This window comes from Phalangium opilio, unplaced genomic scaffold (genome assembly GCF_054372755.1).
Source record: "Phalangium opilio isolate 3A_F unplaced genomic scaffold, DU_Popi_V2 ptg000360l_1, whole genome shotgun sequence".
NCBI classification, from domain to species: domain Eukaryota; kingdom Metazoa; phylum Arthropoda; class Arachnida; order Opiliones; family Phalangiidae; genus Phalangium; species Phalangium opilio.
Window position 1 is genome coordinate 3,804,888 of NW_028324230.1, and position 19,785 is coordinate 3,824,672.

A 19,785-nucleotide genomic window follows, 5' to 3' on the forward strand; every position below is an offset into this window, starting at 1 on the left:
ATATAAACAACATTAATTTTTGGGCATTATTTCTGTTAATATTTGGGCATTATATCTGTTAAGGTCTGTGTTGCATTTATCAGCACAAGGCCGATGGGTCAATATCGTGTCTGGAGATTTTGAGGAGGCATATGCTTACAAACATTGGTGATTTACATGAAATCCCTGTCAAAATCAAGTTCTCTTCGGATGGGATTGCCTCAATTATCCTGGTATTTAAACCTGTTATTCAAGAGACTCTCTGGAATTCAGAAACATGCAAAATAAATGCAGAAACTGTTTTCCGTGCACTAAATTACCTTGGAGAAAACAACGTGTTTTGTTCTGGAATTAAAACTGTGAGTACAATCAGACACTCCCACATTTATTTCATTCAAATGAGTACTAATTTATTACCATTCCTAGGAATTTCCATTTGCGAAACCACGAGTCTTAGATACTATACACCATCCTTGTGAAAGAAGACAATCCAAAAATTGCCCTGTTCTCTTTAGGATTCCTACGAAGAAAAACCTACATTCCACATCCACAACTGCCAAATTTCCCATACAAGATTTGACACCGATAAGCAGGAAAATTATAGTTAAGAATTTACGTAACCAACGTTATCGGCTGAATAAAAGAATAGCGAAAATGGAAAAGGAACTGAAAGAAAACGCAGTGATTCTCAATGCCGAGCAGAGTTTGGAGTTATCTCAAGCAATGAATGAAATTAATGTGAATCATAAAGAAAAGTTGAAAAAGATTTTATCAGAGGTTAAAAGGCGGAATCCGATTCTAGGGAAGGCATTTTCGAAATCGTGGGAAAATGACAGTGAAGAGAACAAACTCTCAGTATTTTTAAAAGATCAACAAAGAAATTATGAAGACAGCACTGGAAATAGATGGAGCCCTCTCACGTACCGCTTAGCTTTAACACTGTATTCACGATCACCAGCTTCATACAGAGCCTTTAAGTCACTCAGTATATTTAATTTGCCAAGCGTTAGAACAATAGAAAAAAAAGTTCGCAATATAAAATGTGATGCTGGTATTGACATTGAATATCTAATGAGAGAAAGCAGTAAGTTTAAAAAATGCTTTTCAAGCTATCCGGAAAGTGAAAGACCACCTCAAGATGGTGTATTAGTGTTAGATGAGGTCAAAGTCATTGGAAAAATGGTCTGGAACTCAAGTAACAACAAATTTATTGGATTAGCCATGGATCCGAATGAGCTGCCATCTCTTCATAATTTTTACAATCCCAAATCTGTAAATAACTGTTTAGCTGCACAATACGTACTTCAGTATGTCTGGCGGTGCGCTGGAGGAAAGTATGATGTTATCGGGCCTTATTTTTCTAACAATGTCCCATTCACCCATGATCAATTAACAGCAATAACTCAGAAATGCATGTTTGCCTTCCAATCCACCGGATTTTTGATATCAGCCATAGTTTGTGATGGCGCCAGTTCTAATTTAACTATGATAAAATCAACGCATGGCATAACAGGACAATACTCTTACATTACTGGTGAAGATGGAACGCAAAATTTTCAAGTTTTCCCAAGATTTCGCAACCCTTCCGTGCCAGATCGTTGGGTTTATTGGATTATTTGTCCCAGTCACCAACTAAAAAAATTAATAAATGGCCTCAGCCACTCCAAAGAATATGGGACACGAGCGTTTGAAAGAGGTGGCGTATCCTTCGGTTGGAAGCAAATTGAAGAGGTTGAATTGAGGGAGGACGAGAGAAAATCAAATCTTGAGCTTTGTCAAGTGAAAGGGCTGCGTCACTCCTACATCGAGAGGGATAGTTGGACTAAATTGAATGTCACCCCAGCCAAAATTTTACAGCAACTACCCTTTCTAAGCGAATTGTACAATTATGCCCCCCCTAGTAGTGTATCATTGCCTACTCATGCAAGTGACGAAGTTGAGAATGCTAGTAATATTCCCCAAAAGAATACAGGGATAGACATCCTCCCTAAGGATTACAAGGAAGTCATGGCATGTTATGACTATCTCCATGCATGTCATAATCTATTTGAAGTGGGCTTCCTTTCACATAAGAAGGTCTACTCAGTGGAAAGTGAACCTGTTCAAAATATTTTGAAAGGATTTTCGTACTTCGAAAATTGGGCAAATGAAACAATTGCTAGTGGGAAACCGTTATCAGGCGCCGAAGGGAAATCATTTCTAGCATGGCAAACGTGGGACCTTCTGCGGGTTATGGTATTTGGTTTTAAGGGTTTCATAAATGAATACCACGAAAGGAATCCTACATTTTACGTGTACCCGGTAAAAATTAATGGCAGTGTTGTCGAAACATTTTTTAGTCAGATGCGTTTTGTTACCGCTGGCAAGCTTACAAGCTCTAATTTTAAACCAGCTAGAAGATCACTACTAATAAGTTCCGACATGAGAAGCCCTAAAAAATATACAGATACCTCCAAAAGTGGGGAAAGTGCGTATCGAGGCGTAGAAATGAATGTTTCATCCATTTTAGATTTCACCAATTAGCGATACTAAACAATTTTGGACTCAGTATATCGCTATTTGAACAATCATATGCTAACAAAGACGACTACTTGTTTTCTAGTTTGAGGTATATTTCCTTTAATCATAGGTCATGATCAAATTTTCATAAAAATTATTTTAACTACTGTCGAATATTTTTATTTTCAACATTGATTTTGATTTTATTTCCCTACGAATTGTAAATTTATTACGTAATTAAATATCCAATTAAGATCACTTTTTTTGGCTTATTATTATTTACAAAGATCAAAAAAATAGCACTTTTCCCTGACTTCAAATACTATTTTACGAAAATAACAAAAAATATCACTTTTCCCTGACTTCAAGTACTATTTTACAAAGATCACAAAAAATATCACTTTTCCCTGATTTAAAATATTACTATACAAAGATCACAGAAATGTCAATTTTCCTTGACTGAAAATATTATTTTAAAAAGACGGCATGGATTTTTTCGCATTTGTATTTGGCTGAAATATCACCTTTTCCTTTGACTTAGGGTGAACTTGATTAATATACATATTCATTTTTAAAATTGTTTTTCCAAATTCTCCCTCGGGATGAGATCTGTGTTGTGTCGTGAATTTTTACATCTTCAAGTTCCCGATTTTGAGAGGTTTTCTTGAACCTGGATACCTTACTCTCTGTTTTCGTTGTAGTCGATACTTTACTATGATTTTGAAATTGATTATTGCTAGTTTGCTTTTTCCCCACAGTTTTCCTAGTCGGAGATTCTTTGCTATGACTCTCTTGATCTTGCACTTGATTCTTGCTAATTTGCTTTTTTCCCACAGTTTTCTTCGTCGGAGATTCTTTGCTTCGACTCTCTTTATTGGATTTCTTGCTCATTCGCACCTTTCTCCCAGCTTTTTTCATAGGAGATTCTTTAGTCTCTTGATTTTGAGAGGGTGAGGGTTTCTTACGCTTTGATTCATTTATATTTTTCTTGAGGTTACAATTCTTGGTACTCTCTGTTTTTTTTCTTGCCCTTCCCTGAAGTCGATGACATCTGATAAAGTTGGTCTCTTAAAAGTTGGCCTCCTATGCCACGTTGATCATCTTTTCTATTCTTTTTATCCATCTTGGCATTTATAAAATCTTTTATCAGGGCATGCCCCATTTTTCTTAAATGAACTAGCTTGAATTCTTCCAATATTTCTAGTTGAAAAAGTTATTCTTGTACTTCCTTTATTGAATTAATACACTGGAAGAACAGAGTTTTCAGGTGTTCATCGTTAAACAACAATTCCATAGTTTTTTCTGAAAAATACAATGTCAATGAAAATCACCACCAGTTCATAAATCATTAGTTTAAAAATTTGGGCTCATGGGTAAGCATAAACCATTTTACTCACTTATAACATTTCGTTCATCGATTTGACAGATTTCTTTGTAGACATTGGCAACTTTTTATATATATATGCAAATATGCAAACAATAGGGTAAAAGTTGCGACGAGTTAATTGAGTTAATTTACTGAAAAATTCAGCATTAATATCGCTTCAAAGCACGGGCTCCGTGGCTTAGTGGTTAAAGTGCCTGTCTTGTAAACAGGAGATCATGAGTTCGATTCTCGTCGGAGCCTTGCTGTTATGTTACTTGAATTATTTTTCGTAGCTATTAAATTTTGAAAAATAAAACAATAGGGTAAAAGTTCCGATGAGTTAATTTAGTTAAATTACTGGAATATTCAGAATTCATATCGTTTCAGAGCAAGAGCTCCGTGGCTTTGTGGTTAAAGCGCCTGTCTCGTAAACAGGACACCATGAGTTCGATTGTCGTCGGAGCCTTGCTGTTAAGTTAAATGAACTAGATTTCGTAGCTATCAAATTTTGAAAAAATTAAAAATAATAGTTGATTTATATATGCATATATGCAAACAATAGGGTAAAAGTTCCGATGAGTTAATTTAGTTAAATTACTGGAATATTCAGAATTCATATCGTTTCAGAGCAAGAGCTCCGTGGCTTAGTGGTTAAAGCGCCTGTCTTGTAAACAGGAGATCTTGAGTTCGATTCTCGTCGGAGCCTTGCTGTTAAGTTACTTGAATTATTTTTCGTAGCTATTAAATTTTGAAAAATAAAACAATAGGGTAAAAGTTCCGATGAGTTAATTTAGTTAAATTACTGGAATATTCAGAATTCATATCGTTTCAGAGCAAGATCTCCGTGGCTTAGTGGTTAAAGCGCCTGTCTCGTAAACAGGAGATCATGAGTTCAATTGTCGTCGGAGCCTTGCTGTTAAGTCACATGAACTAGATTTCGTAGCTATCAAATTTTGAAAAAATTAAAAATAATTGTTGATTTATATATGCAAATATGAAAACAATAGGGTAAAAGTTGCGACGAGTTAATTGAGTTAATTTACTGAAAAATTCAGCATTAATATCGCTTCAAAGCACGGGCTCCGTGGCTAAGTGGTTAAAGCGCCTGTCTCGTAAACAGGAGATCATGAGTTCGATTGTCGTCGGAGCCTTGCTGTTAAGTTACATGAACTAGATCTCGTAGCTATCAAATTTTGAAAAAATTAAAAATAATAGTTGATTTATATATGCATATATGCAAACAATAGGGTAAAAGTTGCGACGAGTTAATTGAGTTAATTTACTGAAAAATTCAGCATTAATATCGCTTCAAAGCACGGGCTCCGTGGCTTAGTGGTTAAAGCGCCTGTCTTGAAAACAGGAGATCATGAGTTCGATTCTCGTCGGAGCCTTGCTGTTATGTTACTTGAATTTTTTTCGTAGCTATTAAATTTTTAAAAATAAAACAATAGGGTAAAAGTTCCGATGAGTTAATTTAGTTAATTTACTAGAATATTCAGAATTCATATCGTTTCAGAGCAAGAGTTCCGTGGCTTAGTGGTTAAAGCGCCTGTCTTGTAAACAGGAGATCATGAGTTCGATTCTCGTCGGAGCCTTGCTGTTATGTTACTTGAATTATTTTTCGTAGCTATTAAATTTTGAAAAATTAAACAATAGGGTAAAAGTACCGATGAGTTAATTTAGTTAAATTACTGGAATATTCAGACTTCATATCTTTTCAGAGCAAGAGCTCCGTGGCTTAGTGGTTAAAGCGCCTGTCTTGTAAACAGGAGATCTTGAGTTCGATTCTCGTCGGAGCCTTGCTGTTAAGTTACTTGAATTATTTTTCGTAGCTATTAAATTTTGAAAAATAAAACAATAGGGTAAAAGTTCCGATGAGTTAATTTAGTTAAATTACTGGAATATTCAGAATTCATATCGTTTCAGAGCAAGATCTCCGTGGCTTAGTGGTTAAAGCGCCTGTCTCGTAAACAGGAGATCATGAGTTCAATTGTCGTCGGAGCCTTGCTGTTAAGTTACATGAACTAGATCTCGTAGCTATCAAATTTTGAAAAAATTAAAAATAATAGTTGATTTATATATGCATATATGCAAACAATAGGGTAAAAGTTGCGACGAGTTAATTGAGTTAATTTACTGAAAAATTCAGCATTAATATCGCTTCAAAGCACGGGCTCCGTGGCTTAGTGGTTAAAGCGCCTGTCTTGAAAACAGGAGATCATGAGTTCGATTCTCGTCGGAGCCTTGCTGTTATGTTACTTGAATTTTTTTCGTAGCTATTAAATTTTTAAAAATAAAACAATAGGGTAAAAGTTCCGATGAGTTAATTTAGTTAATTTACTAGAATATTCAGAATTCATATCGTTTCAGAGCAAGAGTTCCGTGGCTTAGTGGTTAAAGCGCCTGTCTTGTAAACAGGAGATCATGAGTTCGATTCTCGTCGGAGCCTTGCTGTTATGTTACTTGAATTATTTTTCGTAGCTATTAAATTTTGAAAAATTAAACAATAGGGTAAAAGTACCGATGAGTTAATTTAGTTAAATTACTGGAATATTCAGACTTCATATCTTTTCAGAGCAAGAGCTCCGTGGCTTAGTGGTTAAAGCGCCTGTCTTGTAAACAGGAGATCTTGAGTTCGATTCTCGTCGGAGCCTTGCTGTTAAGTTACTTGAATTATTTTTCGTAGCTATTAAATTTTGAAAAATAAAACAATAGGGTAAAAGTTCCGATGAGTTAATTTAGTTAAATTACTGGAATATTCAGAATTCATATCGTTTCAGAGCAAGATCTCCGTGGCTTAGTGGTTAAAGCGCCTGTCTCGTAAACAGGAGATCATGAGTTCAATTGTCGTCGGAGCCTTGCTGTTAAGTCACATGAACTAGATTTCGAAGCTATCAAATTTTAAAAAAATTAAAAATAATTGTTGATTTATATATGCAAATATGCAAACAATAGGGTAAAAGTTGCGACGAGTTAATTGAGTTAATTTACTGAAAAATTCAGCATTAATATCGCTTCAAAGCACGGGCTCCGTGGCTTAGTGGTTAAAGCGCCTGTCTCGTAAACAGGAGATCATGAGTTCGATTGTCGTCGGGGCCTTGCTGTTAAGTTACGTGAACTAGATCTCGTAGCTATCAAATTTTGAAAAAATTAAAAATAATAGTTGATTTATATATGCAAATATGCAAACAATAGGGTAAAAGTTGCGACGAGTTAATTGAGCTAATTTACTGAAAAATTCAGCATTAATATCGCTTCAAAGCACGGGCTCCGTGGCTTAGTGGTTAAAGCGCCTGTCTCGTAAACTGGAGACCATGAGTTCGATTCTCGTCGGAGCCTTGCTGTTATGTTACTTGAATTATTTTTCGTAGCTATTAAATTTTGAAAAATAAAACAATAGGGTAAAAGTTCCGATGAGTTAATTTAGTTAAATTACTGGATTATTCAGAATTCATATCGTTTCAGAGCAAGATCTCCGTGGCTTAGTGGTTAAAGCGCCTGTCTCGTAAACAGGAGATCATGAGTTCAATTGTCGTCGGAGCCTTGCTGTTAAGTCACATGAACTAGATTTCGTACCTATCAAATTTTGAAAAAATTAAAAATAATAGTTGATTTATATATGCAAATATGCAAACAATAGGGTAAAAGTTGCGGAGAGTTAATTGAGTTAATTTACTGAAAAATTCAGCATTAATATCGCTTCAAAGCACGGGCTCCGTGGCTTAGTGGTTAAAGCGCCTGTCTCGTAAACAGGAGATCATGAGTTCGATTGTCGTCGGAGCCTTGCTGTTAAGTTACATGAACTAGATCTCGTACCTATCAAATTTTGAAAAAATTAAAAATAATAGTTGATTTATATATGCAAATATGCAAACAATAGGGTAAAAGTTGCGGAGAGTTAATTGAGTTAATTTACTGAAAAATTCAGCATTAATATCGCTTTAAAGCACGGGCTCCGTGGCTTAGTGGTTAAAGCGCCTGTCTTGTAAACAGGAGATCATGAGTTCGATTCTCGTCGGAGCCTTGCTGTTATGTTCCTTGAATTATTTTTCGTAGCTATTAAATTTTGAAAAATAAAACAATAGGGTAAAAGTTGCGATGAGTTAATTTAGTTAAATTACTGGAATATTCAGAATTCATATCGTTTCAGAGCAAGAGCTCCGTGGCTTAGTGGTTAAAGCGCCTGTCTCGTAAACAGGAGATCATGAGTTCGATTGTCGTCGGAGCCTTGCTGTTAAGTTACATGAACTAGATTTCATAGCTATCAAATTTTGAATAAATTAAAAATAATAGTTGATTTATATAAGCATATATGCAAACAAAAGGGTAAAAGTTGCGGCGAGTAAATTGAGTTAATTTACTGAAAAATTCAGCATTAATATCGCTTCCAAGCACGGGCTCCGTGGCTTAGTGGTTAAAGCGCCTGTCTCGTAAACAGGAGATCATGAGTTCGATTGTCGTCGGAGCCTTGCTGTTAAGTTACATGAACTAGATCTCGTAGCAATCAAATTTTGAAAAAATTAAAAATAATAGTTGATTTATATATGCATATATGCAAACAATAGGGTAAAAGTTGCGACGAGTTAATTGAGTTAATTTACTGAAAAATTCAGCATTAATATCGCTTCAAAGCAAGGGCTCCGTGGCTTAGTGGTTAAAGCGCCTGTCTGGTAAACAGGAGATCATGAGTTCGATTCTCGTCGGAGCCTTGCTGTTATGTTACTTGAATTTTTTTCGTAGCTATTAAATTTTGAAAAATAAAACAATAGGGTAAAAGTTCCGATGAGTTAATTTAGTTAAATTACTGGAATATTCAGAATTCATATCGTTTCAGAGCAAGAGCTCCGTGGCTTAGTGGTTAAAGCGCCTGTCTTGTAAACAGGAGATCATGAGTTCGATTCTCGTCGGAGCCTTGCTGTTATGTTACTTGAATTATTTTTCGTAGCTATTAAATTTTGAAAAATAAAACAATAGGGTAAAAGTTCTAATGAGTTAATTTAGTTAAATTACTGGAATATTCAGAATTCATATCGTTTCAGAGCAAGAGCTCCGTGGCTTAGTGGTTAAAGCGCCTGTCTCGTAAACAGGAGATCATGAGTTCGATTCTCGTCGGAGCCTTGCTGTTATGTTACTTGAATTTTTTTCGTAGCTATTAAATTTTGAAAAATAAAACAATAGGGTAAAAGTTCCGATGAGTTAATTTAGTTAAATTACTGGAATATTCAGAATTCATATCGTTTCAGAGCAAGAGCTCCGTGGCTTAGTGGTTAAAGCGCCTGTCTCGTAAACAGGAGATCATGAGTTCGATTGTCGTCGGAGCCTTGCTGTTAAGTTACATGAACTAGATTTCGTAGCTATCAAATTTTGAAAAAATTAAAAATAATAGTTGATTTATATATGCATATATGCAAACAATAGGGTAAAAGTTGCGACGAGTTAATTGAGTTAATTTACTGAAAAATTCAGCATTAATATCGCTTCAAAGCACGGGCTCCGTGGCTTAGTGGTTAAAGCGCCTGTCTTGTAAACAGGAGATCATGAGTTCGATTCTCGTCGAAGCCTTGCTGTTATGTTACTTGAATTATTTTTCGTAGCTATTAAATTTTGAAAAATAAAACAATAGGGTAAAAGTTCCGATGAGTTAATTTAGTTAAATTACTGGAATATTCAGAATTCATATCGTTTCAGAGCAGGAGCTCCGTGGCTTAGTAGTTAAAGCGCCTGTCTTGTGAACAGGAGATCATGAGTTCGATTCTCGTCGGAGCCTTGCTGTTATGTTACTTGAATTTTTTTTCGTAGCTATTAAATTTTGAAAAATAAAACAATAGGGTATAAGTTCCGATGAGTTAATTTAGTTAAATTACTGGAATATTCAGAATTCATATCGTTTCAGAGCAAGAGCTCCGTGGCTTAGTGGTTAAAGCGCCTGTCTTGTAAACAGGAGATCATGAGTTCGATTCTCGTCGGAGCCTTGCTGTTATGTTACTTGAACTATTTTTGTAGCTATTAAATTTTGAAAAATAAAACAATAGGGTAAAAGTTCCGATGAGTTAATTTAGTTAAATTACTGGAATATTCAGAATTCATATCGTTTCAGAGCAAGAGCCCCGTGGCTTTGTGGTTAAAGCGCCTGTCTCGTAAACAGGACACCATGAGTTCGATTGTCGTCGGAGCCTTGCTGTTAAGTTACATGAACTAGATTTCGTAGCTATCAAATTTTGAAAAAATTAAAAATAATAGTTGATTTATATATGCATATATGCAAACAATAGGGTAAAAGTTGCGACGAGTTAATTGAGTTAATTTACTGAAAAATTCAGCATTAATATTGCTTCAAAGCAAGGGCTCCGTGGCTTAGTGGTTAAAGCGCCTGTCTCGTAAACAGGAGATCATGAGTTCGATTCTCGTCGGAGCCTTGCTGTTATGTTACTTGAATTATTTTTCGTAGATATTAAATTTTGAAAAATAAAACAATAGGGTAAAACTTCCGATGAGTTAATTTAGTTAAATTACTGGAATATTCAGAATTCATATCGTTTAAGAGCAAGATCTCCGTGGCTTAGTGGTTAAAGCGCCTGTCTCGTAAACAGGAGATCATGAGTTCGATTGTCGTCGGAGCCTTGCTGTTAAGTTACATGAACTAGATCTCGTAGCTATCAAATTTTGAAAAAATTAAAAATAATAGTTGATTTATATATGCATATATGCAAACAATAGGGTAAAAGTTCCGTCGAGTTAATTGAGTTAATTTACTGAAAAATTCAGCATTAATATCGCTTCAAAGCAAGGGATCCGTGGCTTAGTGGTTAAAGCGCCTGTCTTGTAAACAGGAGATCATGAGTTCGATTCTCATCGGAGCCTTGCTGTTATGTTACTTGAATTTTTTTTCGTAGCTATTAAATTTTTAAAAATAAAACAATAGGGTAAAAGTTCCGATGAGTTAATTTACTTAAATTACTGGAACATTCACAATTCATATCGTTTCAGAGCAAGAGCTCCGTGGCTTAGTGGTTAAAGCGCCTGTCTTGTAAACAGGAGATCATGAGTTCGATTCTCGTAGGAGCCTTGCTGATATGTTACTTGAATTATTTTTCGTAGCTATTAAATTTTGAAAAATAAAACAATAGGGTAAAAGTTCCGATGAGTTAATTTAGTTAAATTACTGGAATATTCAGAATTCATATCGTTTCAGAGCAAGATCTCCGTGGCTTAGTGGTTAAAGCGCCTGTCTCGTAAACAGGAGATCATGAGTTCAATTGTCGTCGGAGCCTTGCTGTTAAGTCACATGAACTAGATTTCGTAGCTATCAAATTTTGAAAAAATTAAAAATAATTGTTGATTTATATATGCAAATATGAAAATAATAGGGTAAAAGTTGCGACGAGTTAATTGAGTTAATTTACTGAAAAATTCAGCATTAATATCGCTTCAAAGCACGGGCTCCGTGGCTAAGTGGTTAAAGCGCCTGTCTCGTAAACAGGAGATCATGAGTTCGATTGTCGTCGGAGCCTTGCTGTTAAGTTACATGAACTAGATCTCGTAGCTATCAAATTTTGAAAAAATTAAAAATAATAGTTGATTTATATATGCATATATGCAAACAATAGGGTAAAAGTTCCGATGAGTTAATTTAGTTAAATTACTGGAATATTCAGAATTCATATCGTTTCAGAGCAAGAGCTCCGTGGCTTAGTGGTTAAAGCGCCTGTCTTGTAAACAGGAGATCTTGAGTTCGATTCTCGTCGGAGCCTTGCTGTTAAGTTACTTGAATTATTTTTCGTAGCTATTAAATTTTGAAAAATAAAACAATAGGGTAAAAGTTCCGATGAGTTAATTTAGTTAAATTACTGGAATATTCAGAATTCATATCGTTTCAGAGCAAGATCTCCGTGGCTTAGTGGTTAAAGCGCCTGTCTCGTAAACAGGAGATCATGAGTTCAATTGTCGTCGGAGCCTTGCTGTTAAGTCACATGAACTAGATTTCGTAGCTATCAAATTTTGAAAAAATTAAAAATAATTGTTGATTTATATATGCAAATATGAAAACAATAGGGTAAAAGTTGCGACGAGTTAATTGAGTTAATTTACTGAAAAATTCAGCATTAATATCGCTTCAAAGCACGGGCTCCGTGGCTAAGTGGTTAAAGCGCCTGTCTCGTAAACAGGAGATCATGAGTTCGATTGTCGTCGGAGCCTTGCTGTTAAGTTACATGAACTAGATCTCGTAGCTATCAAATTTTGAAAAAATTAAAAATAATAGTTGATTTATATATGCATATATGCAAACAATAGGGTAAAAGTTGCGACGAGTTAATTGAGTTAATTTACTGAAAAATTCAGCATTAATATCGCTTCAAAGCACGGGCTCCGTGGCTTAGTGGTTAAAGCGCCTGTCTTGAAAACAGGAGATCATGAGTTCGATTCTCGTCGGAGCCTTGCTGTTATGTTACTTGAATTTTTTTCGTAGCTATTAAATTTTTAAAAATAAAACAATAGGGTAAAAGTTCCGATGAGTTAATTTAGTTAATTTACTAGAATATTCAGAATTCATATCGTTTCAGAGCAAGAGTTCCGTGGCTTAGTGGTTAAAGCGCCTGTCTTGTAAACAGGAGATCATGAGTTCGATTCTCGTCGGAGCCTTGCTGTTATGTTACTTGAATTATTTTTCGTAGCTATTAAATTTTGAAAAATTAAACAATAGGGTAAAAGTACCGATGAGTTAATTTAGTTAAATTACTGGAATATTCAGACTTCATATCTTTTCAGAGCAAGAGCTCCGTGGCTTAGTGGTTAAAGCGCCTGTCTTGTAAACAGGAGATCTTGAGTTCGATTCTCGTCGGAGCCTTGCTGTTAAGTTACTTGAATTATTTTTCGTAGCTATTAAATTTTGAAAAATAAAACAATAGGGTAAAAGTTCCGATGAGTTAATTTAGTTAAATTACTGGAATATTCAGAATTCATATCGTTTCAGAGCAAGATCTCCGTGGCTTAGTGGTTAAAGCGCCTGTCTCGTAAACAGGAGATCATGAGTTCAATTGTCGTCGGAGCCTTGCTGTTAAGTCACATGAACTAGATTTCGAAGCTATCAAATTTTAAAAAAATTAAAAATAATTGTTGATTTATATATGCAAATATGCAAACAATAGGGTAAAAGTTGCGACGAGTTAATTGAGTTAATTTACTGAAAAATTCAGCATTAATATCGCTTCAAAGCACGGGCTCCGTGGCTTAGTGGTTAAAGCGCCTGTCTCGTAAACAGGAGATCATGAGTTCGATTGTCGTCGGGGCCTTGCTGTTAAGTTACGTGAACTAGATCTCGTAGCTATCAAATTTTGAAAAAATTAAAAATAATAGTTGATTTATATATGCAAATATGCAAACAATAGGGTAAAAGTTGCGACGAGTTAATTGAGCTAATTTACTGAAAAATTCAGCATTAATATCGCTTCAAAGCACGGGCTCCGTGGCTTAGTGGTTAAAGCGCCTGTCTCGTAAACTGGAGACCATGAGTTCGATTCTCGTCGGAGCCTTGCTGTTATGTTACTTGAATTATTTTTCGTAGCTATTAAATTTTGAAAAATAAAACAATAGGGTAAAAGTTCCGATGAGTTAATTTAGTTAAATTACTGGATTATTCAGAATTCATATCGTTTCAGAGCAAGATCTCCGTGGCTTAGTGGTTAAAGCGCCTGTCTCGTAAACAGGAGATCATGAGTTCAATTGTCGTCGGAGCCTTGCTGTTAAGTCACATGAACTAGATTTCGTACCTATCAAATTTTGAAAAAATTAAAAATAATAGTTGATTTATATATGCAAATATGCAAACAATAGGGTAACAGTTGCGGAGAGTTAATTGAGTTAATTTACTGAAAAATTCAGCATTAATATCGCTTCAAAGCACGGGCTCCGTGGCTTAGTGGTTAAAGCGCCTGTCTCGTAAACAGGAGATCATGAGTTCGATTGTCGTCGGAGCCTTGCTGTTAAGTTACATGAACTAGATCTCGTACCTATCAAATTTTGAAAAAATTAAAAATAATAGTTGATTTATATATGCAAATATGCAAACAATAGGGTAAAAGTTGCGGAGAGTTAATTGAGTTAATTTACTGAAAAATTCAGCATTAATATCGCTTCAAAGCACGGGCTCCGTGGCTTAGTGGTTAAAGCGCCTGTCTTGTAAACAGGAGATCATGAGTTCGATTCTCGTCGGAGCCTTGCTGTTATGTTCCTTGAATTATTTTTCGTAGCTATTAAATTTTGAAAAATAAAACAATAGGGTAAAAGTTGCGATGAGTTAATTTAGTTAAATTACTGGAATATTCAGAATTCATATCGTTTCAGAGCAAGAGCTCCGTGGCTTAGTGGTTAAAGCGCCTGTCTCGTAAACAGGAGATCATGAGTTCGATTGTCGTCGGAGCCTTGCTGTTAAGTTACATGAACTAGATTTCATAGCTATCAAATTTTGAATAAATTAAAAATAATAGTTGATTTATATAAGCATATATGCAAACAAAAGGGTAAAAGTTGCGGCGAGTAAATTGAGTTAATTTACTGAAAAATTCAGCATTAATATCGCTTCCAAGCACGGGCTCCGTGGCTTAGTGGTTAAAGCGCCTGTCTCGTAAACAGGAGATCATGAGTTCGATTGTCGTCGGAGCCTTGCTGTTAAGTTACATGAACTAGATCTCGTAGCAATCAAATTATGAAAAAATTAAAAATAATAGTTGATTTATATATGCATATATGCAAACAATAGGGTAAAAGTTGCGACGAGTTAATTGAGTTAATTTACTGAAAAATTCAGCATTAATATCGCTTCAAAGCAAGGGCTCCGTGGCTTAGTGGTTAAAGCGCCTGTCTGGTAAACAGGAGATCATGAGTTCGATTCTCGTCGGAGCCTTACTGTTATGTTACTTGAATTTTTTTCGTAGCTATTAAATTTTGAAAAATAAAACAATAGGGTAAAAGTTCCGATGAGTTAATTTAGTTAAATTACTGGAATATTCAGAATTCATATCGTTTCAGAGCAAGAGCTCCGTGGCTTAGTGGTTAAAGCGCCTGTCTTGTAAACAGGAGATCATGAGTTCGATTCTCGTCGGAGCCTTGCTGTTATGTTACTTGAATTATTTTTCGTAGCTATTAAATTTTGAAAAATAAAACAATAGGGTAAAAGTTCTAATGAGTTAATTTAGTTAAATTACTGGAATATTCAGAATTCATATCGTTTCAGAGCAAGAGCTCCGTGGCTTAGTGGTTAAAGCGCCTGTCTCGTAAACAGGAGATCATGAGTTCAATTGTCGTCGGAGCCTTGCTGTTAAGTCACATGAACTAGATTTCGTAGCTATCAAATTTTGAAAAAATTAAAAATAATAGTTGATTTATATATGCAAATATGCAAACAATAGGGTGAAAGTTGCGACGAGTTAATTGAGTTAATTTACTGAAAATTTCAGCATTAATATCGCTTCAAAGCACGGGCTCCGTGGCTTAGTGGTTAAAGCGCCTGTCTTGTAAACAGGAGATCATGAGTTCGATTCTCGTCGGAGCCTTGCTGTTATGTTCCTTGAATTATTTTTCGTAGCTATTAAATTTTGAAAAATAAAACAATAGGGTAAAAGTTGCGAAGAGTTAATTTAGTTAAATTACTGGAATATTCAGAATTCATATCGTTTCAGAGCAAGAGCTCCTTGGCTTAGTGGTTAAAGCGCCTGTCTCGTAAACAGGAGATCATGAGTTCGATTGTCGTCGGAGCCTTGCTGTTAAGTTACATGAACTAGATTTCATAGCTATCAAATTTTGAATAAATTAAAAATAATAGTTGATTTATATAAGCATATATGCAAACAAAAGGGTAAAAGTTGCGGCGAGTAAATTGAGTTAATTTACTGAAAAATTCAGCATTAATATCGCTTCCAAGCACGGGCTCCGTGGCTTAGTGGTTAAAGCGCCTGTCTCGTAAACAGGAGATCATGAGTTCGATTGTCGTCGGAGCCTTGCTGTTAAGTTACATGAACTAGATCTCGTAGCAATCAAATTTTGAAAAAATTAAAAATAATAGTTGATTTATATATGCATATATGCAAACAATAGGGTAAAAGTTGCGACGAGTTAATTGAGTTAATTTACTGAAAAATTCAGCATTAATATCGCTTCAAAGCAAGGGCTCCGTGGCTTAGTGGTTAAAGCGCCTGTCTGGTAAACAGGAGATCATGAGTTCGATTCTCGTCGGAGCCTTGCTGTTATGTTACTTGAATTTTTTTCGTAGCTATTAAATTTTGAAAAATAAAACAATAGGGTAAAAGTTCCGATGAGTTAATTTAGTTAAATTACTGGAATATTCAGAATTCATATCGTTTCAGAGCAAGAGCTCCGTGGCTTAGTGGTTAAAGCGCCTGTCTCGTAAACAGGAGATCATGAGTTCAATTGTCGTCGGAGCCTTGCTGTTAAGTCACATGAACTAGATTTCGTAGCTATCAAATTTTGAAAAAATTAAAAATAATAGTTGATTTATATATGCAAATATGCAAACAATAGGGTAAAAGTTGCGACGAGTTAATTGAGTTAATTTACTGAAAATTTCAGCATTAATATCGCTTCAAAGCACGGGCTACGTGGCTTAGTGGTTAAAGCGCCTGTCTTGTAAACAGGAGATCATGAGTTCGATTCTCGTCGGAGCCTTGCTGTTATGTTCCTTGAATTATTTTTCGTAGCTATTAAATTTTGAAAAATAAAACAATAGGGTAAAAGTTGCGATGAGTTAATTTAGTTAAATTACTGGAATATTCAGAATTCATATCGTTTCAGAGCAAGAGCTCCGTGGCTTAGTGGTTAAAGCGCCTGTCTCGTAAACAGGAGATCATGAGTTCGATTGTCGTCGGAGCCTTGCTGTTAAGTTACATGAACTAGATTTCATAGCTATCAAATTTTGAATAAATTAAAAATAATAGTTGATTTATATAAGCATATATGCAAACAAAAGGGTAAAAGTTGCGGCGAGTAAATTGAGTTAATTTACTGAAAAATTCAGCATTAATATCGCTTCCAAGCACGGGCTCCGTGGCTTAGTGGTTAAAGCGCCTGTCTCGTAAACAGGAGATCATGAGTTCGATTGTCGTCGGAGCCTTGCTGTTAAGTTACATGAACTAGATCTCGTAGCAATCAAATTTTGAAAAAATTAAAAATAATAGTTGATTTATATATGCATATATGCAAACAATAGGGTAAAAGTTGCGACGAGTTAATTGAGTTAATTTACTGAAAAATTCAGCATTAATATCGCTTCAAAGCAAGGGCTCCGTGGCTTAGTGGTTAAAGCGCCTGTCTGGTAAACAGGAGATCATGAGTTCGATTCTCGTCGGAGCCTTGCTGTTATGTTACTTGAATTTTTTTCGTAGCTATTAAATTTTGAAAAATAAAACAATAGGGTAAAAGTTCCGATGAGTTAATTTAGTTAAATTACTGGAATATTCAGAATTCATATCGTTTCAGAGCAAGAGCTCCGTGGCTTAGTGGTTAAAGCGCCTGTCTTTTAAACAGGAGATCATGAGTTCGATTCTCGTCGGAGCCTTGCTGTTATGTTACTTGAATTATTTTTCGTAGCTATTAAATTTTGAAAAATAAAACAATAGGGTAAAAGTTCTAATGAGTTAATTTAGTTAAATTACTGGAATATTCAGAATTCATATCGTTTCAGAGCAAGAGCTCCCTGGCTTAGTGGTTAAAGCGCCTGTCTCGTAAACAAGAGATCATGAGTTCAATTGTCGTCGGAGCCTTGCTGTTAAGTCACATGAACTAGATTTCGTAGCTATCAAATTTTGAAAAAATTAAAAATAATAGTTGATTTATATATGCAAATATGCAAACAATAGGGTAAAAGTTGCGACGAGTTAATTGAGTTAATTTACTGAAAATTTCAGCATTAATATCGCTTCAAAGCACGGGCTCCGTGGCTTAGTGGTTAAAGCGCCTGTCTTTTAAACAGGAGATCATGAGTTCGATTCTCGTCGGAGCCTTGCTGTTATGTTACTTGAATTTTTTTTCGTAGCTGTTAAATTTTGAAAAATAAAACAATAGGGTAAAAGTTCCGATGAGTTAATTTAGTTAAATTACTCGAATATTCAGAATTCATATCGTTTCAGAGCAAGAGCTCCGTGGCTTAGTGGTTAAAGCGCCTGTCTCGTAAACAGGAGATCATGAGTTCGATTGTCGTCGGAGCCTTGCTGTTAAGTTACATGAACTAGATTTCGTAGCTATCAAATTTTGAAAAAATTAAAAATAATAGTTGATTTATATATGCATATATGCAAACAATAGGGTAAAAGTTGCGACGAGTTAATTGAGTTAATTTACTGAAAAATTCAGCATTAATATCGCTTCAAAGCACGGGCTCCGTGGCTTAGTGGTTAAAGCGCCTGTCTTGTAAACAGGAGATCATGAGTTCGATTCTCGTCGGAGCCTTGCTGTTATGTTACTTGAATTATTTTTCGTAGCTATTAAATTTTGAAAAATAAAACAATAGGGTTAAAGTTCCGATGAGTTAATTTAGTTAAATTACTGGAATATTCAGAATTCATATCGTTTCAGAGCAAGAGCTCCGTGGCTTTGTGGTTAAAGCGCCTGTCTCGTAAACAGGAGACCATGAGTTCGATTGTCGTCGGAGCCTTGCTGTTAAGTTACATGAACTAGATTTCGTAGCTATCAAATTTTGAAAAAATTAAAAATAATAGTTGATTTACATATGCATATATGCAAATAATAGGGTAAAAGTTGCGGCGAGTTAATTGAGTTAATTTACTGAAAAATTCAGCATTAATATCGCTTCAAAGCAAGGGCTCCGTGGCTTAGTGGTTAAAGCGCCTGTCTTGTAAACAGGAGATCATGAGTTCGATTCTCGTCGGAGCCTTGCTGTTATGTTACTTGAATTATTTTTCGTAGCTATTAATTTTTGAAAAATGAAACAATAGGGTAGAAGTTCCGATGAGTTAATTTAGTTAAATTACTGGAATATTCAGAATTCATATCGTTTCAGAGCAAAATCTCCGTGGCTTAGTGGTTAAAGCGCCTGTCTCGTAAACAGGAGATCATGAGTTCAATTGTCGTCGGAGCCTTGCTGTTAAGTCACATGAACTAGATTTCGTAGCTATCAAATTTTGAAAAAATTAAAAATAATAGTTGATTTATATATGCAAATATGCAAACAATAGGGTAAAAGTTGCGGCGAGTTAATTGAGTTAATTTACTGAAAAATTCAGCATTAGTATCGCTTCAAAGCACGGGCTCCGTGGCTTAGTGGTTAAAGCGCCTGTCTCGTAAACAGGAGATCATGAGTTCGATTGTCGTCGGAGCCTTGCTGTTATGTTACTTGAATTATTTTTCGTAGATATTAAATTTTGAAAAATCAATAGGGTTAAAGTTCCGATGAGTTAATTTAGTTAAATTACTCGAATATTCAGAATTCATATCGTTTCAGAGCAAGAGCTCCGTGGCTTAGTGGTTAAAGCGCCTGTCTCGTAAACAGGAGATCATAAGTTCGATTGTCGTCGGAGCCTTGCTGTTAAGTTACATGAACTAGATTTCGTAGCTATCAAATTTTGAAAAAATTAAAAATAATAGTTGATTTACATATGCATATATGCAAATAATAGGGTAAAAGTTGCGGCGAGTTAATTGAGTTAATTTACTGAAAAATTCAGCATTAATATCGCTTCAAAGCAAGGGCTCCGTGGCTTAGTGGTTAAAGCGCCTGTCTTGTAAACAGGAGATCATGAGTTCGATTCTCGTCGGAGCCTTGCTGTTATGTTACTTGAATTATTTTTCGTAGCTATTAATTTTTGAAAAATGAAACAATAGGGTAGAAGTTCCGATGAGTTAATTTAGTTAAATTACTGGAATATTCAGAATTCATATCGTTTCAGAGCAAAATCTCCGTGGCTTAGTGGTTA

The 19,785-nt window shown here is 35.3% G+C and overlaps 54 non-coding genes across 54 annotated transcripts; all 54 read left to right on the top strand.

Moving 5' to 3' along the window:
- Positions 1–4,032: 4,032 nt before the first annotated feature.
- On the top strand, positions 4,033–4,105 carry TRNAT-UGU (transfer RNA threonine (anticodon UGU)). Its single transcript has one exon. It is a non-coding gene; the product is annotated as a tRNA-Thr (tRNA).
- A 372-nt stretch (positions 4,106–4,477) lies between these two features.
- Positions 4,478–4,550, top strand: TRNAT-UGU (transfer RNA threonine (anticodon UGU)). The gene has a single exon. It is a non-coding gene; the product is annotated as a tRNA-Thr (tRNA).
- Positions 4,551–4,922: 372 nt separating this feature from the next.
- TRNAT-CGU (transfer RNA threonine (anticodon CGU)) lies at positions 4,923–4,995 on the top strand. Its single transcript has one exon. It is a non-coding gene; the product is annotated as a tRNA-Thr (tRNA).
- Positions 4,996–5,162: 167 nt separating this feature from the next.
- TRNAS-UGA (transfer RNA serine (anticodon UGA)) lies at positions 5,163–5,235 on the top strand. The gene has a single exon. It is a non-coding gene; the product is annotated as a tRNA-Ser (tRNA).
- A 131-nt stretch (positions 5,236–5,366) lies between these two features.
- Positions 5,367–5,439, top strand: TRNAT-UGU (transfer RNA threonine (anticodon UGU)). Its single transcript has one exon. It is a non-coding gene; the product is annotated as a tRNA-Thr (tRNA).
- Positions 5,440–5,571: 132 nt separating this feature from the next.
- Positions 5,572–5,644, top strand: TRNAT-UGU (transfer RNA threonine (anticodon UGU)). The gene has a single exon. It is a non-coding gene; the product is annotated as a tRNA-Thr (tRNA).
- A 372-nt stretch (positions 5,645–6,016) lies between these two features.
- Positions 6,017–6,089, top strand: TRNAS-UGA (transfer RNA serine (anticodon UGA)). The gene has a single exon. It is a non-coding gene; the product is annotated as a tRNA-Ser (tRNA).
- A 131-nt stretch (positions 6,090–6,220) lies between these two features.
- On the top strand, positions 6,221–6,293 carry TRNAT-UGU (transfer RNA threonine (anticodon UGU)). The gene has a single exon. It is a non-coding gene; the product is annotated as a tRNA-Thr (tRNA).
- Positions 6,294–6,425: 132 nt separating this feature from the next.
- On the top strand, positions 6,426–6,498 carry TRNAT-UGU (transfer RNA threonine (anticodon UGU)). The gene has a single exon. It is a non-coding gene; the product is annotated as a tRNA-Thr (tRNA).
- A 372-nt stretch (positions 6,499–6,870) lies between these two features.
- On the top strand, positions 6,871–6,943 carry TRNAT-CGU (transfer RNA threonine (anticodon CGU)). Its single transcript has one exon. It is a non-coding gene; the product is annotated as a tRNA-Thr (tRNA).
- A 167-nt stretch (positions 6,944–7,110) lies between these two features.
- On the top strand, positions 7,111–7,183 carry TRNAT-CGU (transfer RNA threonine (anticodon CGU)). Its single transcript has one exon. It is a non-coding gene; the product is annotated as a tRNA-Thr (tRNA).
- Positions 7,184–7,555: 372 nt separating this feature from the next.
- On the top strand, positions 7,556–7,628 carry TRNAT-CGU (transfer RNA threonine (anticodon CGU)). Its single transcript has one exon. It is a non-coding gene; the product is annotated as a tRNA-Thr (tRNA).
- Positions 7,629–7,795: 167 nt separating this feature from the next.
- On the top strand, positions 7,796–7,868 carry TRNAT-UGU (transfer RNA threonine (anticodon UGU)). Its single transcript has one exon. It is a non-coding gene; the product is annotated as a tRNA-Thr (tRNA).
- A 132-nt stretch (positions 7,869–8,000) lies between these two features.
- Positions 8,001–8,073, top strand: TRNAT-CGU (transfer RNA threonine (anticodon CGU)). Its single transcript has one exon. It is a non-coding gene; the product is annotated as a tRNA-Thr (tRNA).
- Positions 8,074–8,240: 167 nt separating this feature from the next.
- Positions 8,241–8,313, top strand: TRNAT-CGU (transfer RNA threonine (anticodon CGU)). The gene has a single exon. It is a non-coding gene; the product is annotated as a tRNA-Thr (tRNA).
- Positions 8,314–8,480: 167 nt separating this feature from the next.
- TRNAT-GGU (transfer RNA threonine (anticodon GGU)) lies at positions 8,481–8,553 on the top strand. Its single transcript has one exon. It is a non-coding gene; the product is annotated as a tRNA-Thr (tRNA).
- A 131-nt stretch (positions 8,554–8,684) lies between these two features.
- On the top strand, positions 8,685–8,757 carry TRNAT-UGU (transfer RNA threonine (anticodon UGU)). The gene has a single exon. It is a non-coding gene; the product is annotated as a tRNA-Thr (tRNA).
- Positions 8,758–8,889: 132 nt separating this feature from the next.
- TRNAT-CGU (transfer RNA threonine (anticodon CGU)) lies at positions 8,890–8,962 on the top strand. The gene has a single exon. It is a non-coding gene; the product is annotated as a tRNA-Thr (tRNA).
- Positions 8,963–9,093: 131 nt separating this feature from the next.
- TRNAT-CGU (transfer RNA threonine (anticodon CGU)) lies at positions 9,094–9,166 on the top strand. The gene has a single exon. It is a non-coding gene; the product is annotated as a tRNA-Thr (tRNA).
- A 167-nt stretch (positions 9,167–9,333) lies between these two features.
- Positions 9,334–9,406, top strand: TRNAT-UGU (transfer RNA threonine (anticodon UGU)). Its single transcript has one exon. It is a non-coding gene; the product is annotated as a tRNA-Thr (tRNA).
- A 132-nt stretch (positions 9,407–9,538) lies between these two features.
- Positions 9,539–9,611, top strand: TRNAT-UGU (transfer RNA threonine (anticodon UGU)). The gene has a single exon. It is a non-coding gene; the product is annotated as a tRNA-Thr (tRNA).
- Positions 9,612–9,743: 132 nt separating this feature from the next.
- On the top strand, positions 9,744–9,816 carry TRNAT-UGU (transfer RNA threonine (anticodon UGU)). The gene has a single exon. It is a non-coding gene; the product is annotated as a tRNA-Thr (tRNA).
- Positions 9,817–10,187: 371 nt separating this feature from the next.
- TRNAT-CGU (transfer RNA threonine (anticodon CGU)) lies at positions 10,188–10,260 on the top strand. The gene has a single exon. It is a non-coding gene; the product is annotated as a tRNA-Thr (tRNA).
- Positions 10,261–10,632: 372 nt separating this feature from the next.
- On the top strand, positions 10,633–10,705 carry TRNAT-UGU (transfer RNA threonine (anticodon UGU)). The gene has a single exon. It is a non-coding gene; the product is annotated as a tRNA-Thr (tRNA).
- Positions 10,706–10,837: 132 nt separating this feature from the next.
- TRNAT-UGU (transfer RNA threonine (anticodon UGU)) lies at positions 10,838–10,910 on the top strand. Its single transcript has one exon. It is a non-coding gene; the product is annotated as a tRNA-Thr (tRNA).
- Positions 10,911–11,282: 372 nt separating this feature from the next.
- Positions 11,283–11,355, top strand: TRNAT-CGU (transfer RNA threonine (anticodon CGU)). The gene has a single exon. It is a non-coding gene; the product is annotated as a tRNA-Thr (tRNA).
- A 167-nt stretch (positions 11,356–11,522) lies between these two features.
- On the top strand, positions 11,523–11,595 carry TRNAT-UGU (transfer RNA threonine (anticodon UGU)). The gene has a single exon. It is a non-coding gene; the product is annotated as a tRNA-Thr (tRNA).
- A 372-nt stretch (positions 11,596–11,967) lies between these two features.
- TRNAT-CGU (transfer RNA threonine (anticodon CGU)) lies at positions 11,968–12,040 on the top strand. The gene has a single exon. It is a non-coding gene; the product is annotated as a tRNA-Thr (tRNA).
- A 167-nt stretch (positions 12,041–12,207) lies between these two features.
- On the top strand, positions 12,208–12,280 carry TRNAS-UGA (transfer RNA serine (anticodon UGA)). The gene has a single exon. It is a non-coding gene; the product is annotated as a tRNA-Ser (tRNA).
- Positions 12,281–12,411: 131 nt separating this feature from the next.
- TRNAT-UGU (transfer RNA threonine (anticodon UGU)) lies at positions 12,412–12,484 on the top strand. The gene has a single exon. It is a non-coding gene; the product is annotated as a tRNA-Thr (tRNA).
- Positions 12,485–12,616: 132 nt separating this feature from the next.
- On the top strand, positions 12,617–12,689 carry TRNAT-UGU (transfer RNA threonine (anticodon UGU)). The gene has a single exon. It is a non-coding gene; the product is annotated as a tRNA-Thr (tRNA).
- Positions 12,690–13,061: 372 nt separating this feature from the next.
- Positions 13,062–13,134, top strand: TRNAT-CGU (transfer RNA threonine (anticodon CGU)). Its single transcript has one exon. It is a non-coding gene; the product is annotated as a tRNA-Thr (tRNA).
- Positions 13,135–13,301: 167 nt separating this feature from the next.
- On the top strand, positions 13,302–13,374 carry TRNAT-CGU (transfer RNA threonine (anticodon CGU)). Its single transcript has one exon. It is a non-coding gene; the product is annotated as a tRNA-Thr (tRNA).
- A 372-nt stretch (positions 13,375–13,746) lies between these two features.
- Positions 13,747–13,819, top strand: TRNAT-CGU (transfer RNA threonine (anticodon CGU)). Its single transcript has one exon. It is a non-coding gene; the product is annotated as a tRNA-Thr (tRNA).
- A 167-nt stretch (positions 13,820–13,986) lies between these two features.
- Positions 13,987–14,059, top strand: TRNAT-UGU (transfer RNA threonine (anticodon UGU)). Its single transcript has one exon. It is a non-coding gene; the product is annotated as a tRNA-Thr (tRNA).
- A 132-nt stretch (positions 14,060–14,191) lies between these two features.
- TRNAT-CGU (transfer RNA threonine (anticodon CGU)) lies at positions 14,192–14,264 on the top strand. The gene has a single exon. It is a non-coding gene; the product is annotated as a tRNA-Thr (tRNA).
- Positions 14,265–14,431: 167 nt separating this feature from the next.
- Positions 14,432–14,504, top strand: TRNAT-CGU (transfer RNA threonine (anticodon CGU)). The gene has a single exon. It is a non-coding gene; the product is annotated as a tRNA-Thr (tRNA).
- A 167-nt stretch (positions 14,505–14,671) lies between these two features.
- TRNAT-GGU (transfer RNA threonine (anticodon GGU)) lies at positions 14,672–14,744 on the top strand. The gene has a single exon. It is a non-coding gene; the product is annotated as a tRNA-Thr (tRNA).
- Positions 14,745–14,875: 131 nt separating this feature from the next.
- On the top strand, positions 14,876–14,948 carry TRNAT-UGU (transfer RNA threonine (anticodon UGU)). The gene has a single exon. It is a non-coding gene; the product is annotated as a tRNA-Thr (tRNA).
- Positions 14,949–15,080: 132 nt separating this feature from the next.
- Positions 15,081–15,153, top strand: TRNAT-CGU (transfer RNA threonine (anticodon CGU)). Its single transcript has one exon. It is a non-coding gene; the product is annotated as a tRNA-Thr (tRNA).
- Positions 15,154–15,320: 167 nt separating this feature from the next.
- On the top strand, positions 15,321–15,393 carry TRNAT-UGU (transfer RNA threonine (anticodon UGU)). The gene has a single exon. It is a non-coding gene; the product is annotated as a tRNA-Thr (tRNA).
- A 372-nt stretch (positions 15,394–15,765) lies between these two features.
- On the top strand, positions 15,766–15,838 carry TRNAT-CGU (transfer RNA threonine (anticodon CGU)). Its single transcript has one exon. It is a non-coding gene; the product is annotated as a tRNA-Thr (tRNA).
- Positions 15,839–16,005: 167 nt separating this feature from the next.
- Positions 16,006–16,078, top strand: TRNAT-GGU (transfer RNA threonine (anticodon GGU)). Its single transcript has one exon. It is a non-coding gene; the product is annotated as a tRNA-Thr (tRNA).
- Positions 16,079–16,209: 131 nt separating this feature from the next.
- On the top strand, positions 16,210–16,282 carry TRNAT-CGU (transfer RNA threonine (anticodon CGU)). Its single transcript has one exon. It is a non-coding gene; the product is annotated as a tRNA-Thr (tRNA).
- A 167-nt stretch (positions 16,283–16,449) lies between these two features.
- On the top strand, positions 16,450–16,522 carry TRNAT-UGU (transfer RNA threonine (anticodon UGU)). Its single transcript has one exon. It is a non-coding gene; the product is annotated as a tRNA-Thr (tRNA).
- A 132-nt stretch (positions 16,523–16,654) lies between these two features.
- TRNAT-CGU (transfer RNA threonine (anticodon CGU)) lies at positions 16,655–16,727 on the top strand. The gene has a single exon. It is a non-coding gene; the product is annotated as a tRNA-Thr (tRNA).
- A 167-nt stretch (positions 16,728–16,894) lies between these two features.
- On the top strand, positions 16,895–16,967 carry TRNAT-CGU (transfer RNA threonine (anticodon CGU)). Its single transcript has one exon. It is a non-coding gene; the product is annotated as a tRNA-Thr (tRNA).
- Positions 16,968–17,134: 167 nt separating this feature from the next.
- On the top strand, positions 17,135–17,207 carry TRNAT-GGU (transfer RNA threonine (anticodon GGU)). The gene has a single exon. It is a non-coding gene; the product is annotated as a tRNA-Thr (tRNA).
- A 576-nt stretch (positions 17,208–17,783) lies between these two features.
- On the top strand, positions 17,784–17,856 carry TRNAK-UUU (transfer RNA lysine (anticodon UUU)). The gene has a single exon. It is a non-coding gene; the product is annotated as a tRNA-Lys (tRNA).
- A 132-nt stretch (positions 17,857–17,988) lies between these two features.
- Positions 17,989–18,061, top strand: TRNAT-CGU (transfer RNA threonine (anticodon CGU)). The gene has a single exon. It is a non-coding gene; the product is annotated as a tRNA-Thr (tRNA).
- Positions 18,062–18,228: 167 nt separating this feature from the next.
- TRNAT-UGU (transfer RNA threonine (anticodon UGU)) lies at positions 18,229–18,301 on the top strand. Its single transcript has one exon. It is a non-coding gene; the product is annotated as a tRNA-Thr (tRNA).
- Positions 18,302–18,673: 372 nt separating this feature from the next.
- Positions 18,674–18,746, top strand: TRNAT-UGU (transfer RNA threonine (anticodon UGU)). The gene has a single exon. It is a non-coding gene; the product is annotated as a tRNA-Thr (tRNA).
- Positions 18,747–19,118: 372 nt separating this feature from the next.
- TRNAT-CGU (transfer RNA threonine (anticodon CGU)) lies at positions 19,119–19,191 on the top strand. Its single transcript has one exon. It is a non-coding gene; the product is annotated as a tRNA-Thr (tRNA).
- A 368-nt stretch (positions 19,192–19,559) lies between these two features.
- On the top strand, positions 19,560–19,632 carry TRNAT-UGU (transfer RNA threonine (anticodon UGU)). The gene has a single exon. It is a non-coding gene; the product is annotated as a tRNA-Thr (tRNA).
- The last annotated feature ends 153 nt before the right edge of the window (positions 19,633–19,785 follow it).